We start from the raw sequence: 16123 nt of genomic DNA, 5'->3' as shown, positions 1-16123 counted from the left end.
AGGCCTTTGGCCAAGGCACAGTCTGACCCCCTCCTTTGGTAATCCTCACAAAACTCTAGCCCAATAGTTGCCATTAATTTAATTTGATTTTAAAATGAATTGATTTTAGAATGCTGTGTTACTTTTATTGTTGTTAGCCTCTCTGAGCCCGGCTTCGGCTGGGGAGGGCGGGATATAAAATTATTATTATTATTATTATTATTATTATTATTATTATTATTATTATTATTATTATCTGGTTGGGAGGTTACCAGAGCATGGGGTGCCAACTTGAATAAATTTTGGGGGGTGCACTCATGTGAGCCATGCCACACATAATTGACCACATGACGCGATGCATGCGCACCATTAACCAGGTAATTAACCGGGTGGCGCTGTGGGTTAAACCACAGAGCCTAGGACTTGCCGATCAGAAGGTTGGTGGTTCGAATCCCAGCGGCAGGGTGAGCTCACGTTGCTCGGTCCCTGCTCCTGCCCACCTAGCAGTTCAAAAGCATGTCAGATTGAAAGTAGATAAATAGGTACCACTCCGGCTGGAAGGTAAACAGCGTTTCCGTGCGCTGCTCTGGTTCGCCAGAAGCAGTTTAGCCTTGCTGGTCACATGACCTGGAAGCTGTACACCGGCTCCCTTGGCCAGTAAAGCGAGATGAGCGCCGCAACCCCAGAGTCGGCTGCGACTGGACCTAATGGTCAGGGGTCCCTTTACCTTTTTTTTAAACCCATTAACCGGGGGGGGGCAGCCCCCTCACATCTTTTATTGGAGGAGGGAAGCTCCCTCTGCCCCTGCTCCTATGACTACCATGGCCAGGCTATCTCTGCCCAGGAGTGGCCCTAGCTGGCCAGAGGCTCTTGTGCTGAGGGGTGCTCCCAGGCGATGTTTGTGCTCCTTGAGGAGGGGGCAGCACAGTCCCACCTAGAGGAAGTTGATCGCTGAATTCCTGAACCGGAGGCCTACCTGCCTGCCTGCCTCTAAAGCCACCACTTGGTTGGGGCTCAGTTTCGGTGCCTTGGCTCTCATCCAGCTCATTGCAGCAGCCAGGCAGAGAGGCCCAGCACCTGCCCAGACTCACCTGACTCAGGTAACACAGGGAAATGGCGCCAGGTGACAGTTGCCTGCGGCTTGGCTCCCGCAGTGGGCAACCCCCGGGCAGCAGGTGCCTTTTCAGGCCTGTGTCTGAATAGCCAGTTTGGTGGTTGTGTTGGGGAAACTAGTGGGTCTCCCCCGAGGATTTTGCTTGTGATCTGAAGGTGTCCTTAGCTGGGAGGGCAGAAGGTGTGTGGGTTGTGCTCCTCAGGCTTGGTGTGTGACTTGTTTGTTTTGCAGAGACTTTGGACTCCCGCGGCAGGAGGAGAGGGCCTCTGTGCCCACCTTGTTCATTCTCTCGTGCAGCCCAGCCGGCCGTGTGGTGGGGGCTGCATGCAGATGCTTGAAGCTGAGTGGGGGGGGGGGGTGAGAGAAGCTTTTCTCTTCTGCAGGGCTGCTCTGCTGGGATTGCATTTGCTCTTCAGATCGGGGGGGGGGGCACTTTCAGAGGTCCCCCTCAAGCTCTAACTTGGCAGGTGGAACTGCCTGGACATTTTCTGGGCTCAGTCCAGCCGCTCTGGGCTTTGCATTGAAGACAAAAGATGGTTAAAAATGTCTGGGTGATCTGTGCAGCTTGTGCTGTGTTGGGTGTCCCCCCCCCCCCCCGCAATAAAGCAGAATTGGGTTCCTGCAACCTCCACACGGCTTGTCGCTGGATTCCTGCTGCTCACCATCCTTGTAGCGCTTCTTTGCTTACCACTCTTTTTGAGGATCTTTCCTGGAATTGTAGAGTTGGAAGGGACCCCATGGCGTCATCTAGCCCAACCCCCTGCAGTACAGGAATCGCAGCTGAAGCATCGCTGGCAAGTGGACATCCTATTTTTGTCATCTCACTGTGTGCCCTTTCTGTGTCGCTTCGAATCTGTGTCCCTTGAATCTGCAGGAGCTCCAGAGGCCTGGTTCTGTGCATTTGTGCTAATAATAATAATAATAATAATAATAATAATAATAATAATAATAATAATAATACTACAGTCATACCTCCGGTTACAGATGCTTCAGGTTGCGTTTTTTCAGGTTACGGACTCTCTGAAACCTGGAAGTACCGGAACGGGTTACTTCTGGGTTTCGGAGTTCGCGCATGCTCAGAAGTGCTAAATTGCTCCGAATTGCAACCCGCGCGTGCGCACACATGCCGCTGCAGGTTGCGAACGTGCATCCCGCACGGATCATGTTCGCAACTCGAGCGTCCACTGTAATAATAATAATAATAATAATTAATATGCCGCCCATCTGACTGGTTTGCCCCAGCTACTGACTGAGGTTGCACCTGCCAGCCCAAAACAAGGACGCCTCTTGAGACGGTGGCAGTGGCAATGCCTTCACCTTGCCGCAGACCTAGCATCCTGCAGCGGTGGTTCAGTGGCCGGCAAGCTGCTCTCCGTGGAATTGGGAGCGTGCGACACAGCGTCCAAAGTTACTGGGTCTAATTTTAAACTTCTTGGCCTGGAAGCTCTCCCTTTAAATGTTTCATGGCACTCTCCTGAAATATTCTTAATAGGAAACTTTTCTGTTTCTCGAAGAGCGCAGTTTATTTTTATGCCGGATATGAAAATAAGCCTGCAGGAAGCCTTTACCCAGGGATGCCAGGGGGGCACAATGGGCCCTTATCTTCATACAATGCCTGCCTTGTCAGAAGGCACCCCCTGAGGGTTGTGACAGTTGGAGGAATCTGCCCCCATGGGACGCTTCTGCTACTCAATGGCCCTCCTGTCTGTCTGGAAGAAGGGTCTGAGCTTACTGTGGGCAGGGGCTGGCCTGTTGTGGCAAGAGGAAGTTTTCTGCAGGGCTGAGGCTTTGTCGGGGACCCCAATGCCCTTTTCCCGAGTGCACATTTGCTGAAAGCTGTTCTTCGCCATCCTGGCTCACTTTGATCAATGGGTTTCTGCGTTCTCTCTCTTTTTTTACGGCTTGAAATCACTGCAAAGTCAGGTGAACAAGCAGATAAACATATTAACACCCTGTTCTTAGGATCTTTTTTTCTCTTTCCACTTTCCCAGACTTCCAGGTTCTTGTCATGTCCCCTCTTTTTCACCTTTTTTCTCAACAAGAAAGCTCCAAACATCATGCCCTCTTCTTACAGCAAAGTTGCTCCAGTCCCTTGGTCATTCTGGTAGCCTCTTTTCTGAGCTTCTTCCAAGCTCTGCAATGCCCTTTTTCAGATGAGGCAGCCAGAACTCTATGCAGTGGTGTTTGTGCCATAGCGATATATAATGGACAGCTTCACCTTCCTTCCGTTTCCTAATGATCCCCATCATGGAACTGGCCTTTTTCATGGCTTCTGCACGTGGGGTTGACGTCTTCCTCAAGCTCGCCACTCCTGCCCCAAGGCCTCATTCCTCTTCAGTCACAGCCAGCTCAGATCCCATGAGCGTATGTGCGAAATTCAGATCTTTTTGCCCTTGTTTACATTGAATTGCATTTGCCTTTTTGCTGCTTGCTCTCCCAATTTGGAGAGGCCATTCTGGAGCTCTCCACAATCCTTCCCCCCCCCCTCTAATCCCCCTGAATCAGAGCCAGACTTGATTCTCTGTGGTGCGTGCTCAAGGGAGGGAATAACTTCGACCGATAATTCCTTGAGTGAGTGAGCAATTGGATAAAGAACTCAGGTTTAATAAATAGCCTTCTTTGCAAAGGAGGTTGGTGTGCCGTGCCCACAAGAGCTGCTTCTGAGCTTGGAAGTCCTTTGTCTTTGGCAGTGTCTCAGAGCAGGGCAACTGTTCCACTGAACGGAACTGATAATTGCGTTGGGTTTGGGCTGAATTGCCACCTCGCTTCTCAGCTTTAAAGTTTACTTGGGGCTTAGTAGGAATCTGTGAGATGGAGTCTTCAAAGCCAGCTTTTCAGGACAGAGAAGCTCCACTTCTCCCCTCCATCCGCTGTATCACTTGTGTGCCAAACATTTGCTTGTTTGGCCATTATTGAAGATTTGCTGGGGGGGGCAGTGTTAGAAACTCAGATATATAAGCTAGGTGCCAAACGGCTCCCTTAAACCAAGGTTTCAGTTGCCAAAGCAAAATGTCTGGTTGCCTGATGGGCTGACTGTGATTGATTCTCCATTAAACATCTGGCTAGTTCAGATTATAACCTTGAGCTAAGTTAAGGGCTTTAAGAACTGAAAGAGGAAAATCATTTGATCCGGGGACAGTCCACATACATATTTTGCCTACCCCGACCTCTTTTTCTTAATGGTGACTTCTCTTGCTCAGGCTGCGCAGAAGAAGCAAATCCTTCTGATTGTGCGGATGAAATGTAACTCATAGCATTCTACAGGAAGGGGTCTGAGTGTGTGAAAACAGTCCCAATTCAAGGATGGGGGAAATGTCAGGCTCCACCCTGGCACCCAAGCAGCTTAACTTGGTTGCAAGTGGCCAATAAAAAGGTAAAGGGACCCCTGACCATTAGGTCCAGTCGTGACCGCCTCTGGGGTTGTGGCGCTCATCTCGCTTTATTGGCTGAGGGAGCCGGTGTACAGCTTCTGGGTCATGTGGCCAGCAGGACTAAGCTGCTTCTGGCGAACCAGAGCAGTGCATGGAAACGCCGTTTACCTTGCTGCCGGAGCGGTACCTATTTATCTACTTGCACTTTGATGTGCTTTCGAACTGCTAGGTTGGCAGATGCAAACTGGGGCCTGGCCAGTTTTGAACACTGTTGTCTTCCAGTTGCTGTAGGACTTCAGCTCACATAATCCCTGACCCCGTGCTGACTGCAGCTGATGGGAGTTGTAGTCCAGCAACAGCTGGAGGGCACTCGGTCGGTTTAAGTGCCTGTTGTGGTCTGTTCATTTGTATCCTGCAAGACAGAGCTGTTCCACCAGGCCTTTGGCCAGGGCACAGTCTGACCCCCTCCTCTGGTAACCCTCATAGAACTCTAGCCCAATGGTTGCCATTAATTTGATTCTGAACTGATTTTAGAATGCTGTGTTACTTTTATTGTTGTTAGCTGCTCTGAGCCCGGCTTCGGCTGGGGAGGGCGGGATATAAATAAATTATTATTATTATTATTTATTATCCTCAAACTGCCATGCCACCCAACAGTGGCTGCGCTTGAAAGCCCCACCTGGGACTCAGAGGTGGAGGCCAGCTGAGAGCCCTACAAGGTTGTCCATAGATGGCAAAACTCCCCAGCGCTGGGAAATTCAGCCATGCCCTGTAGGGAGGGAGTGTGGCGTTCACAAGAGCCGAGGTAAAATGCCCTGCAGCCTGGAAAAGAAGCAGATGGCTTTTTGAGAAGGTGCCCTCTCCCGCAAGGAGCTCAACCTGGGGAGAAAACAGCAAAGACCCGATGAAGAGAGCACAGCAGAGGTTATTTTTCTGAGAATCCTCCGGAAAAACAATCTCTCAAAGGACCTGTTGATGGCATTTTACCATTGTACTGTTGAGAGTGTATTAACTTATGGTCTCTGTGTGTGGTTTGGGAGCTGCACGGCCAGGGGAAAAACAATGCTGTCCAGGGTTGAAAAGACTGCGGAGAGAATAATTGGGTGCACTCTTCCCACCTCGGATCAAATCTACGCTTCCAGGTGCCATAAGAAAGCTGCAGAGATAGCGCAGGATAGTGCGCACCCCGGAAATGATCTCTTTCAGCTTCTGCCTTCTGGAAGAAGGTCCAGGGTTATAAAGACCAGGACTAGCCGCCTGAGAAACAGTTTCTATCCAAATGCGATTTGGGTTTTAAATGCACTGTAAGGAGTCTCTATGGGAGTATATTGCATTTTTAAAATGGGGTATCAGAGTTTTTAGGGGGCTAACTAGGTTGGGATAGCTGTGATAGCAGGCTTGTTGGTTTTGAATGTCTTATGTAGATTCCCCCCCCCCCCATTTTGTTGTTCTGTATGGGACAATGACAATAAAGATTATCATATCGTATCGTAAGGGGCCAATGCAATGAATGGAAGCTTCCAGCCAGTGATGGAATTGTTTTTGGGAATCTGGCCCTCTTCCTTCTTCCTCTCCCTCCCTGTTTCTTCTTCTTCCTCCTCTCCTTCCTTCCTTCCTCCCATCCTTCCTCCCTTGCTGCCTTTTGCAGACATTAAGCTTTGCCTGTGAGGTGGCTGCGGGATTTTTCTATCTCCAGCAAATCTCTCCCCCCCCCCTTTTGATGCAGCGGCGTAATTCTTTTTTTTTTTTTTTTAAATATTTTTATTGGGTTTTCACATTTTATGTAAACACAAACAACACACCAAAACAAACATAAAAAACAACGAACATGAATAAATCCCGAAAATCTTATTTTCTAACCCTAGTCCTTGACTTCCCCCCACCCCCTCCCCTGCATCCCTATTCCCAAACTTATGTCAGCAAGTTAGCATTTCTTCCATCTTAATGTTAGGCCTTTTATAAAAAACAAAAATAAATTTTCCCTAAGTTGGACCCCAATTCTCTTCCCTCGATTTCTCAATTTTTCTTACATAATTTTCTTAATACTAAACCCCCTGGTCTTGAGTGTTGTTTAAATTTAACTCTTCCCTCCCTCCCCTCCCCGCTTTGCGTCCTTTCCCGAGACATGTCCAAATTAACAGTTTTTAGCCTGGATTCCGGATATCCGAGGCTCTCAATTCTCTTTTAGTCCCTCTCCGCCGGTTTTGTTGGTAGTCCTTTTTGTCTATCATCGAGTCTCGAAAGATTTCCTTAACAATCAATCCAATCAGTCCATAGTCTTTTCCCATATTTAAAGGCAACTGCTGAGGAATTTCCACAAGGCCTAAGTCTTGTTGATAGTCAAAATCAAAGTCAAAGTCAAAGTCAATGTGGAGGCCCCAATTGTACTTCTTTATTTCGAGCTCCTGAATTCCATAAAGTCCCAGGGCCTCCACTTTCATCTTCTGTATCTTTCGTAGGCTTTGAGTGGATTTAATCCAATAGTCTCCTTGCTTGTGTTCTCCAGATGTCAGCTCCTGGTTAGTACTTTCCCAGATAACTTGTTCTCTTTCTTGTTTTGTCTTCTCCTCTTCTTTGTTTATTGTTTCAAATTCAGCTGTGGGTTCTTTCTCACTCAGGCCCTCATTACTTTCAGCAGAACTACTTGTTTCCAAATCCAAGGTCGTCAATTGTTTACTCATAGCTGTAGTCTGCTCCTGTAGGGTTCCCACCAGTGAGAACATTCTTTCGATTTCTCTCAGTATCTTTCCACCCACAGCCATTGTAATTCCACAGAATTCCCCCTAGAGGGAATCTGGTTACTGAGTAACCTTTTCTCCAACAATCCTCTGTCCTATTGTTGTTTCTTTGTTTCTCAAAATTTTAGTTCAATTGTAACTCCTTTTAATCCGGAGAGGTCTTAGACAGCAATTTTTTTTCACTATTAATAGTCCATTTGACAGCTTTTGACAGCTGTCAAATTCTGCTCCTCTATACAGGCTCCAAAGCAGGTCGCTCCCGGGCCCGGGAGGGAGGGTTGTTTACCACAAAACAAAGACTCTTCCAACACTCCACTCTCCTGCTCAAATTTACCTTTCTAAATCTTGGAAGTTACTGTCTTTTTAAAACTCACCCTTTACAGGGTAGGCACTCCAGCTTAGTTCTTATTTCGTTGCTCTGGATCGTCTGCAAGGGGGGGTGTGGGGACTTCCTTTTAGCACACCCCCCGGTCGTCTCAAATTCAAAAGGTAAAAGTTTTAAAGTTCAGTTCCAAATTACTCACGGGTTCTTTTTTTTCAGTCCGAATTTCAAGGAAGGAAGTCAGCGCTCTCCAGTTATGGCTCGCGGCTTCGCTCAGCGGCGGTAGCGGTCGACTCTCAGTGCCACGCCGTCCCCTGTATCCCCTCCGTAGCCTTTAAAAAGGCTCATTGCGAATCAGGGGGGGCGCTTAAGGCACCCGCCGAGTCTTCAGTCCGCAGGCTTCCGCGCCTGCGGTTTTTAAGGGTCCCCGTGTCGCCGGCACGGCAAAGACCCATCCACCGCTGAGCCGATTCCCTCCGGAGCTCGGAGGGAATCCGCCATTTCCCGATCGCGCCAACCCGGAAGTCCCGCAGCGGCGTAATTCTTTGCCTTTTCAAATCCTGGAACACCCCCCACTCCCGGTTTGTGTGCCGCATGTACACGAAGAGCCACTCATTCCCTCGTAATAAAAAATTAATGCCCCCATAAATCTTTGATGCCTGCTCCAGTTTGCGTCGGGGATGTTTCTGGCAGACCGCCCTGCCTGCAGTTTCCCACCGCTCTTCATTAACTGCTCTCCTCGCCGCCTCTTCCCCTCCAGTCATAGATTTGTTAAATTGCCTCCCTTTGCTGCCGCTTCCAGCCGACAGCCAGGCAGCTACTGGTAGGAGGTGGTCTTGGAGCAGAGGAAGGCTTTTCCGAGGAGGCTGGGGCCTGGCTTGCGGGCCCAGGGTGGGGGCCCGCGGAAGTAGGGGGCGAAAGTCCGGCAAGGGGATAAGCCTCTGAATGCAGAAAATCTCAGGCAGACAAAAATACTGGCACAACTCCTGGGAGGAGCTGGGAAGCACCGGCGAAGGAAGCAGCCATTCGAAACTCCCATTGTTCTAGGCGCATTTTGCGACGGGGAATTTCATTTGCGCAAGCAGTTTCTGAGCTCTGGGTGCAGTACTGAGCCTAAGATTTCAGATTACAGTCATACCTTGGGTTAAATGTGCTTCAGGTTGAGCGTTTTGAGGTTACGCTCCACAGCGACCCAGAAGTAACGGAACACGTTACTTCCGGGTTTCGCTGCTCGCGCATGCACAGACTCTCAAAATGACATGTGCGGAAGTGGCAAAACACGACCCGCGCATGCGCAGTCGTGTTTTACGTTCTACTCAGGATGCGAACAGGGCTCTGGAACGGATCCCGTTCGCATCCAGAGGTACCACTGTAAAAATGACCTTTTTCTGCCTATCGACTTCCAGCCACTCTCTGAAGACTGGAGAAGGGACCCTCGTAATAATATTGGGGGGGGGGGGGAGGAAATATGGCTTTGTTTTTTGCAGTCTTCAGATGACGACTAGACCATGTGAAAAATGAACGTAAGATTTTAGCTACAGTTCATTCATCTTCTTTGTTTTCTTGCTATTTAAAAAAGTGTGCCTAGACACTCCCTTGCGGTGACACCTATAACCTAGGTTTTGGGTGCTGTTTAGCTCCTAGCTTTCATATCTCAGTTTCTAACACTGGGTGGAAGGTGCCACCTTGCGTGGCTCCCAGTTCTTCCTAATGTTGAGTCGGAATCTCCTTTTTTGCCATGTGAATCCCTTGAATCGGGTCCTCCCCTTTGGAGCAGCAGAAAGCAAGCTTTCTCCATCTTCCAGGGGACAGCCCTTGAGATATTTGAACATGGCCATCATGTTCTCCCTCCACCTGCTCCTCATCAGGCTTGGCTTCCAGGTCCTCCTCCATCCTGGCCGCCCCCCTCTGCCCACCTTCCAGCCTGTCAATACCCCCTGAAGTGAGTCATTTTGCCTCAGAACAGAAACGAAAGCAAATGAAACCAAACACGTAGAAACACTAATGGACCTAAAACGTCAGCATGCAACGATGCTGCCGCTGGCAGGGCATACTTGCCCCTTGCTGGCAGCAGGAAGGGGCTGCGTTCAGGGACTTCAAGGGCAAAGTGGCACCTGAGCCACCTAGGCACGGGGACACGGCGTCGCACGTGCCAGGGACTTTGTCTTGGCAGCCGAAGGTGGAATGTGCTGAGGCAGAGACACACACACACACACCCTGGGCCCTGCCTGCTTTCCAGGCACAGTCAAGGGAACAGCTGCCTCCTCAGGATCCTCAAATTATTTTCCATCCCATTTCGATCCCGCTTTTGAGGGTCCGAGTGTCTCCCTTGGTGTGATGCCTTCACCCTGCAAGGCACTGTAATAAACGAAAACCTGCCCTTATTCCCACAAGAGCCCTAATAGAGTCCTTTGTAGGTTCTCCATCAGTCGGAGGACAAAAACAGAGGCCAACCAGAGAATATTGAGAAGCAAAGCAGCTCGTAAGCCTGATCTTTATTGAACTGTTGCAACAGGGTGCCCCCTTCACACGCAGGAAAAGGAGGGGGACCCAGAACCAAGGTGTGTCCGCCCTTATATAGACATTTTAAATTGCCCACCTTGGAGTCAAAGACCACCCCCAGAAACATCATACAGAAAGGGCGGTCTACAGCAGAAATTGGAGTGGGTTGTTTACCTCCTGTCTGGCAGGTTACCTGTTAATGGTCACTTGATTGGATACCCTGGGGAGCCTGGCCAGTCTTTTGTAATGATAAATACATAATTCCTGAGCCAGCTCACAGGCTCACCCTATTCATACACAGACATACCCTTAAGACAGGATTTGTGAAGGAAAAGACAATGGGGAGGCTTTTCCATTTGACCTTGCAGAAAAAACACCTGGCCAGCCTGGGAGTCAAAATGGCTCCATGGCTGCTCTCCTGTGCAGCTTCAGACATGTGGCCTATATATCTCTGTACGTGTTTGCCTGGTATATTTATGAACCTTTATTATATACATAAGACCTTAATTTATTTATTTCAGCACGTTCTGTGTGCTGGTGCAAACCCACCTTTCGTGGGGGCTGCTGTGGGCCAGGGACTGAGTTGTGGGGTGGATCTTGGCCCAGCCGGTAGTGAAGTTGCGGGAGGCTGGAAGGGGCTGGTGGTCTAGGGCCTGCAGGATCCCAGCGCAGGCAGATGTGCAGAGGGTGAAGCTGGAGGTGCGAGCTCTGTCTGCTTTGGCAAGACCTTGGGCCTTGCTGTGGGTTCCTGAGCTGCTTCCCCCTGTGGGCTGCTCTCCTTTCTGGTGCTGCGTCAGCCGCCCTCTGGGCTTGACCGGCCTCCCACTTGGGAGCGCTCAGAGGCCTGGCACCGTCACTGGTCAGCAGCCAGCCAGCGCTGGCCTTTTGTCTACCTCTCCCCAACCGCAGCCCAGCTCCTGGCTGGCAGCGTGGGAATCGCAGAGCCGAGCCTTTCCTGGGCATTGGGACTGTCTCCCGCTGGTGAGGCCGGCCAGGAGGCAGCGGCAGCAGGACAAAGCCCCTTTCTGGGCACCTGGCAAGGCCAGTCGCCATGACCTCTGCGGCCCCTGCAACAACCACTCTCTCCTCCACCTCCTTCCAGGGAGAAGAAGCCTTGCAGGTGCTGAATCAATCTTTGACATTTTGGAAAGGATCGGGTAGGGAAACGGACTGAAACGAGGCCGGTCATCGCAGGTGCAAATTCCTGGCAGCTTAGAAGGGAGGCAGCAGCCTAGTGCCCCTGTTCTGCTGGTGGTTACTATTGATATATCTTTATTCATACCCCGCCAAGGCAGCCTTGTTCCCCTACTGCAGGCTGTTGGGCCAGTTTTGCATGCCTTCCTGGTTTGCGGCTGTTGAGCCTTTCCTCCTGAGCTCTCTGGCCCTTCTTCTTTCCTTTCCTTTAATCCTTCGCTTATTGCAATCCACTCCTTGGCCAGGGAAGTTAATCTGCTACCTTCAACAGCTGCCTCAAAAGCCAGCTGTGTCTTCTCTCCCCTCCTCCAGAAAGCTTTTGCTCCTTCCTTTTGCCGCTGCCCTTCCCCTCCCTCGCTCTCTCTCCTCTCCCATAGCTGCCCAGCCCCAGAGTGTTATGTTCTGGCTCCGTGGAATTTCCTTTGGCTTCCAGTGGCTGCCAAGCCAAGGAGAGCCGCCCCCCCTCCCACCAGCCAGTTTCCATGAGCTCTGCTTGGAGTGGGGATTTGTGCTTCCTGAGCATGGAGACGCTGTCCCTGGAGCCCAGTAGCGATGGATCGGTGGCCCCGGGAGTTCGCCCGTGGGAAGGAAGCCGCAGCGTGCAGACTGGGGGGATCCCAGAGGGAATCTGTGGGTGCCCCTTCGGAGGAGGAGCAGACGGAGAGGCTCAAGTTTCCTAATACTTATTACAGTGGTACTTCGGGTTACAGACACTTCAGGTTACAGACTCCGCTAACCCAGAAATAATACCTCGGGTTAAATACTTTGCTTCAGGATGAGAACAGAAATCATGCAGTGGTGGCGCGGCAGCAGCGGGAGGCCCCATTAGCTAAAGTGGTACCTCAGGTTAAGAACAGTTTCAGGTTAAGAACGGACCTCCAGAACGAATTAAGTTCTTAACCCAAGGCACCACTGTATATTGACATTTCAGGATCAGAAATATATACAGTGGTACCTCGAGTTATAGACGCTTCAGGTTACAGGCTCCACTAACCCAGAAAACCCTTGTGTTAAGAACTTTGCTTCAGGATGAGAACAGAAAGGAGGCCCCATTAGCTAAAGCGGTACCTCAGGTTTAGAACAGTTTCAGGTTAAGAACGGACCTCCAGAACAAATTAAGTTCTTAACCCAAGGTACCACTGTATATATTTCTCCCCAAGCAATTCTTTTGGCACTGGAATCCCAGCTTTCCCAGGGTTCATGGAGCAGCTCTCCAGCATGTGGTGTAGTGGCTAGAGCGTTGGAAATAGGGCCTGGGAGAGACTTGGGTTCAGGAGGAAGCCAGCCACGCTCCCCAACCAAGGGTGCTTTGTCCCCGGCGCAAACTGATGCCTGTGACTTGACCACACGGCCATCTGCCCTGTCGCCCTTTTTTCCCTTCTCCCGCCTTCCAACCGTGTCTCATTTCCTGGAGGAAATGTCACAGCGGCAAGACATGAGTAATGGGGATGACATACCGTGAGCTTCCTTCTCCTTGCAAGAGCCGTGCGGGGAAGACGGGTTTGGAAGGAGCCCAGAGAGGAGGATGAGAAAGCTGATGATGTCGCTCACAAGGAACAGGGTCTCCAGATAAGCAGTTCGGAGGCCAAGTGTGAAGAGGAAAGCCAGGAATTCAGGGCGGGGGTTTGTACTTGTGTCTCCCTTTGCAAGTGCAAACACTTTCAACTTCTTGCTGACCTTCTTAATAGAATGGTCCTTGAGTGCTTGAGAGCGATCACTTTGCGTAGCCTGCTTTTCTGCTTATTGCAAGAAACCACATGTTGGGTTTGGGCGTTCTAAGGAGGCAAGGAGGTTTCCACAAGGGAGAGACAGGTTTGTGTCCAGGGGGATTTGTGGCTCTGCGTGCTGCTGTCTCGGCCACTATCCGTGCCCGACTTGGGCGTCCGTGTTCTTCAGGTGGGCTTTGGCTTGCAGAAGCTAGTTACCAATAGCTCACCTCCAGGGTTTGAAGTTGCCCAGGCGCCAGGTACATTTTGCTATGGGCACATGCCGAATTGCGACCCAGATTTCTGGGTGCCAGTTTAAAAATCTCTGCCTTAGTCCATAGTTAATTCCATTTCCCTTTCTGCTGTGTGTGTTTCTCCATCTGGGATAAGTGAATTGTTGTAAGAGCAGGCTAGAGTCAAGCAGTGTAGCTGAGACTGTAGAATCGTAGTGTTGGAAAGGACCCCAGGTCATCTAGTCCAACCCCCTGGTGAATAGACCACAACCTAGGTTTAAGGTGGCATTTGGCACCTAGCTTCTATATCTGAGTTTCTAGCACTGCTTACCTCAGGGGATGGTGTGATTTCCTGTCCCCTGTGGAACCCATGCCTTGCCCCCCTTATCCTTGTTCTGAACCCAGTTTGGTCCGGGTTTGCTTTATTTATTCAATTTACTAGATTCCTTCTCTCGCTGCAGGCAACTCGATGCGCCTTTACAGAACCAAAGCAAAACAATAGCAACAAACCCCCCCAACCCATACGGTGGTACCTCTGGATGCGAACGGGATCCGTTCTGGAGCCCCGTTCACATCCTGAAGTGAGCGTAACCTGTGCGGGGCGCAATTCGCCGCTTCTGCGCATGCGCGAGACGTCATTTTGAGCGTCTACGCATGCACGAGTGGCGAAACCCGGAAGTAACACGCTCCATTACTTCCGGGTTGCCGCGGAGCACAACCCGAAAATACTAATCCCGAAGCTACTTCAACCCGAGGGATGACTGTACATTCATTAAATGTTTTCTTTCCGGGGGGAGAGAAAAAAGAAGAAACAACCCCTGCTTTAAAAGGCCATAGATTGCTTAGAAGCCAAAATACCTGGCTGAAGAGGAATGTTTCTGCCTGGCACCTAAATATATGTAAGGAACTCTCATACAAAGAAGGAGCTCAGGTGGCGATTGCAGGGTCTGGGTTTAGCCTGGTCCCCTGAGGTGCTCCCTCTGAAGCCCCCTTTCCCACATGTTGTTTTGCCTGCATCAATTTCTGTGCGGTAGTTCAGTGCGAGAGGATTTGACGGGGGCGAGCTCTTTCCTCTCGGCTTGCCAGTTTTCCCCCCCCTGGCCGACGAGTCTAGAAAAGCTGGTATTCTGATCATGTTGGAACATTTCGGATGCGGCGCTGCGTATCTAGGGGGAATGCATGGAATGGATTTCACATGGATTTCTAAGATGCTTGTGAATGAATCAAGTGCCTGTTTCCTCCTACAAGCCCTGGGAAAGCAATTAGCCGCAGAGTTCGTTTTGCCAGGAGAACGTCGTGGTGTTGGAAGCACCCTGGGACCGGGTGATTCGAACCCGGGCGCATCTGCCTTTCCAGCCTGGGCTCTGATGAAAATGAGGGTGCCTTTTTCTCTGTCTTGCCTGCATCAGAGGAGCTTCTGTTCGTCTCGATTAGGCTTGCGCAGGAGCTGCTGCTCTGAAACAGCTTGCATCTTTCAGCCTGGGGCTGTTGTTCGGAGCCTGCGCCCCAGAGAGACCCACAGCCTAACCAAAAATGCATGCTCTGTTTGAAGGCAAACTCTCCTCAGGAGAAGAGAAAAAGAGAGCGAGAGGCAGTGCTAGAAACTCAGATATATCAGCTAATCATCAAATGGCACCTTAAACCTAGGTTACGGTCGCCACAACAGAATGTCTAGGTGCCTTTTTTGCCATGAGATTTATTTGTAGTAGTAGTATTCTTTTCATTTCTTTGCCGATTCATATTTTAAAGGGGGGGAAACCTCAAAGCGGTTTACAATACATTAACACATCAAATAAAACAACCCAGAATAAACCAGATTCAAGCTTCAAGGAAAATATTTCAGATCATTCTCTAAGTGACGTTTGCCTTTCTCCATATTTGTTCACCTACTTACCGGTAATTTCCTGAGCTGCCCCATAGCAGAAGTGCCTTAGGAAGCCATTGTGGTGTAGTGGTTAGAGTGTTGGACCTGGGAGATCAGGGTTCGAATCCCGACTCTCATGAAGCTCACAGTCGCAGCCTCTTAACCTCCCTCACAGGGTCGTTGTAGGGATTAACAGAGGAGGGGGGGTGAACCATGTGCCAGAGATCTCCACGGGGTTGCAATTGGATCCAGGGCAGTTGGAAAATGCGCTTAGCGCCTGGTGAATTTCAAACACTGGCGAGAGGATGCCCAGAGCTGCCTATCTGGCTGTTCTTCTTGCCTTATCAATTTGCTGAGGGAGGCAGAGCACTGACCATGAGCTGCCACTGCTATTCTGGGCCCATTTATGGGGTCTGCTGTCCTCTTCAGCCCACACAAGGGCTCTCACCTATATTTGTGCAGTACCTAATTCATGCTACAACTCGGCCGGGCCATCTGTCGCCCTTTTTGATTGACTGGTTCAATGGGATCTGCACAGTGTGATTATTCTGGTGTAAACATCTTTTCTGCCTGGCGTTGCCGGCGTCGGGGTCAGATGCCTCCGAGACTTTGCTTTGCAGAGCAGGCTCTTTGTTGTGCTCTCTCTGCTTTGCAATCCCGGGCCGGCTCCAGGAGGCGGCTTTGGTCTGTGTCCAACTCGCACTTGTGCAAATGGAGGCTGCGTTCTTGGCATTTGCTGGACAAGCTCCTCTCTCGCCCCCTCTCAATGTCTACTTGTGACAAGTGCCATTGCCTTTTTAGGGGGTGCCTCAGTAGATTGGGGGGGGGACACGGGTGGCGCTGTGGTCTAAACCACTGAGTCTCTTGGGCTTGCCGATCGGAAGGTCGGTGGTTCGAATCCCCGTGACGGGGTGAGCTCCCGTTGCTTTGTCCCTGCTCCTGCCAACCTAGCAGTTCGAAAGCACGTCACGTTCAAGTAGATAAATAAGTACCACTCTGGCGGGAAGGTGAACGGTGTTTTCGTGCGCTGCTCTGGTTTCGCCAGAAGCGGCTTAGTCCTGCTGGCCACATGACCCGGAAAAACTGTCTGCAGACAAACG

General features: G+C 50.4%; 1 protein-coding gene across 2 annotated transcripts in view; it reads left to right on the top strand.

Moving 5' to 3' along the window:
* SIPA1L3 (signal induced proliferation associated 1 like 3) overlaps positions 1-16123 on the top strand; it is a 111087-nt gene that overhangs the window by 18347 nt on the left and 76617 nt on the right. The window contains exon 1 of one of the 2 annotated variants that reach the window (XM_081200143.1): positions 11019-11146. The exons of the other annotated variant lie outside the window; for it this stretch is intronic. The gene's annotated coding sequence lies outside the window, so the exon portion shown is untranslated. Of the gene's footprint in view, positions 1-11018; positions 11147-16123 lie in introns of those variants that run through there. 2 annotated transcript variants of the gene reach the window in all.

The sequence above is a fragment of the Podarcis bocagei genome (assembly GCF_964188305.1).
Source record: "Podarcis bocagei genome assembly, chromosome: 7".
NCBI classification, from domain to species: Eukaryota; Metazoa; Chordata; class Lepidosauria; order Squamata; family Lacertidae; genus Podarcis; species Podarcis bocagei.
Note: the sequence above shows the minus strand (reverse complement) of the source record. Positions and strands in the feature narration are given on the sequence as shown.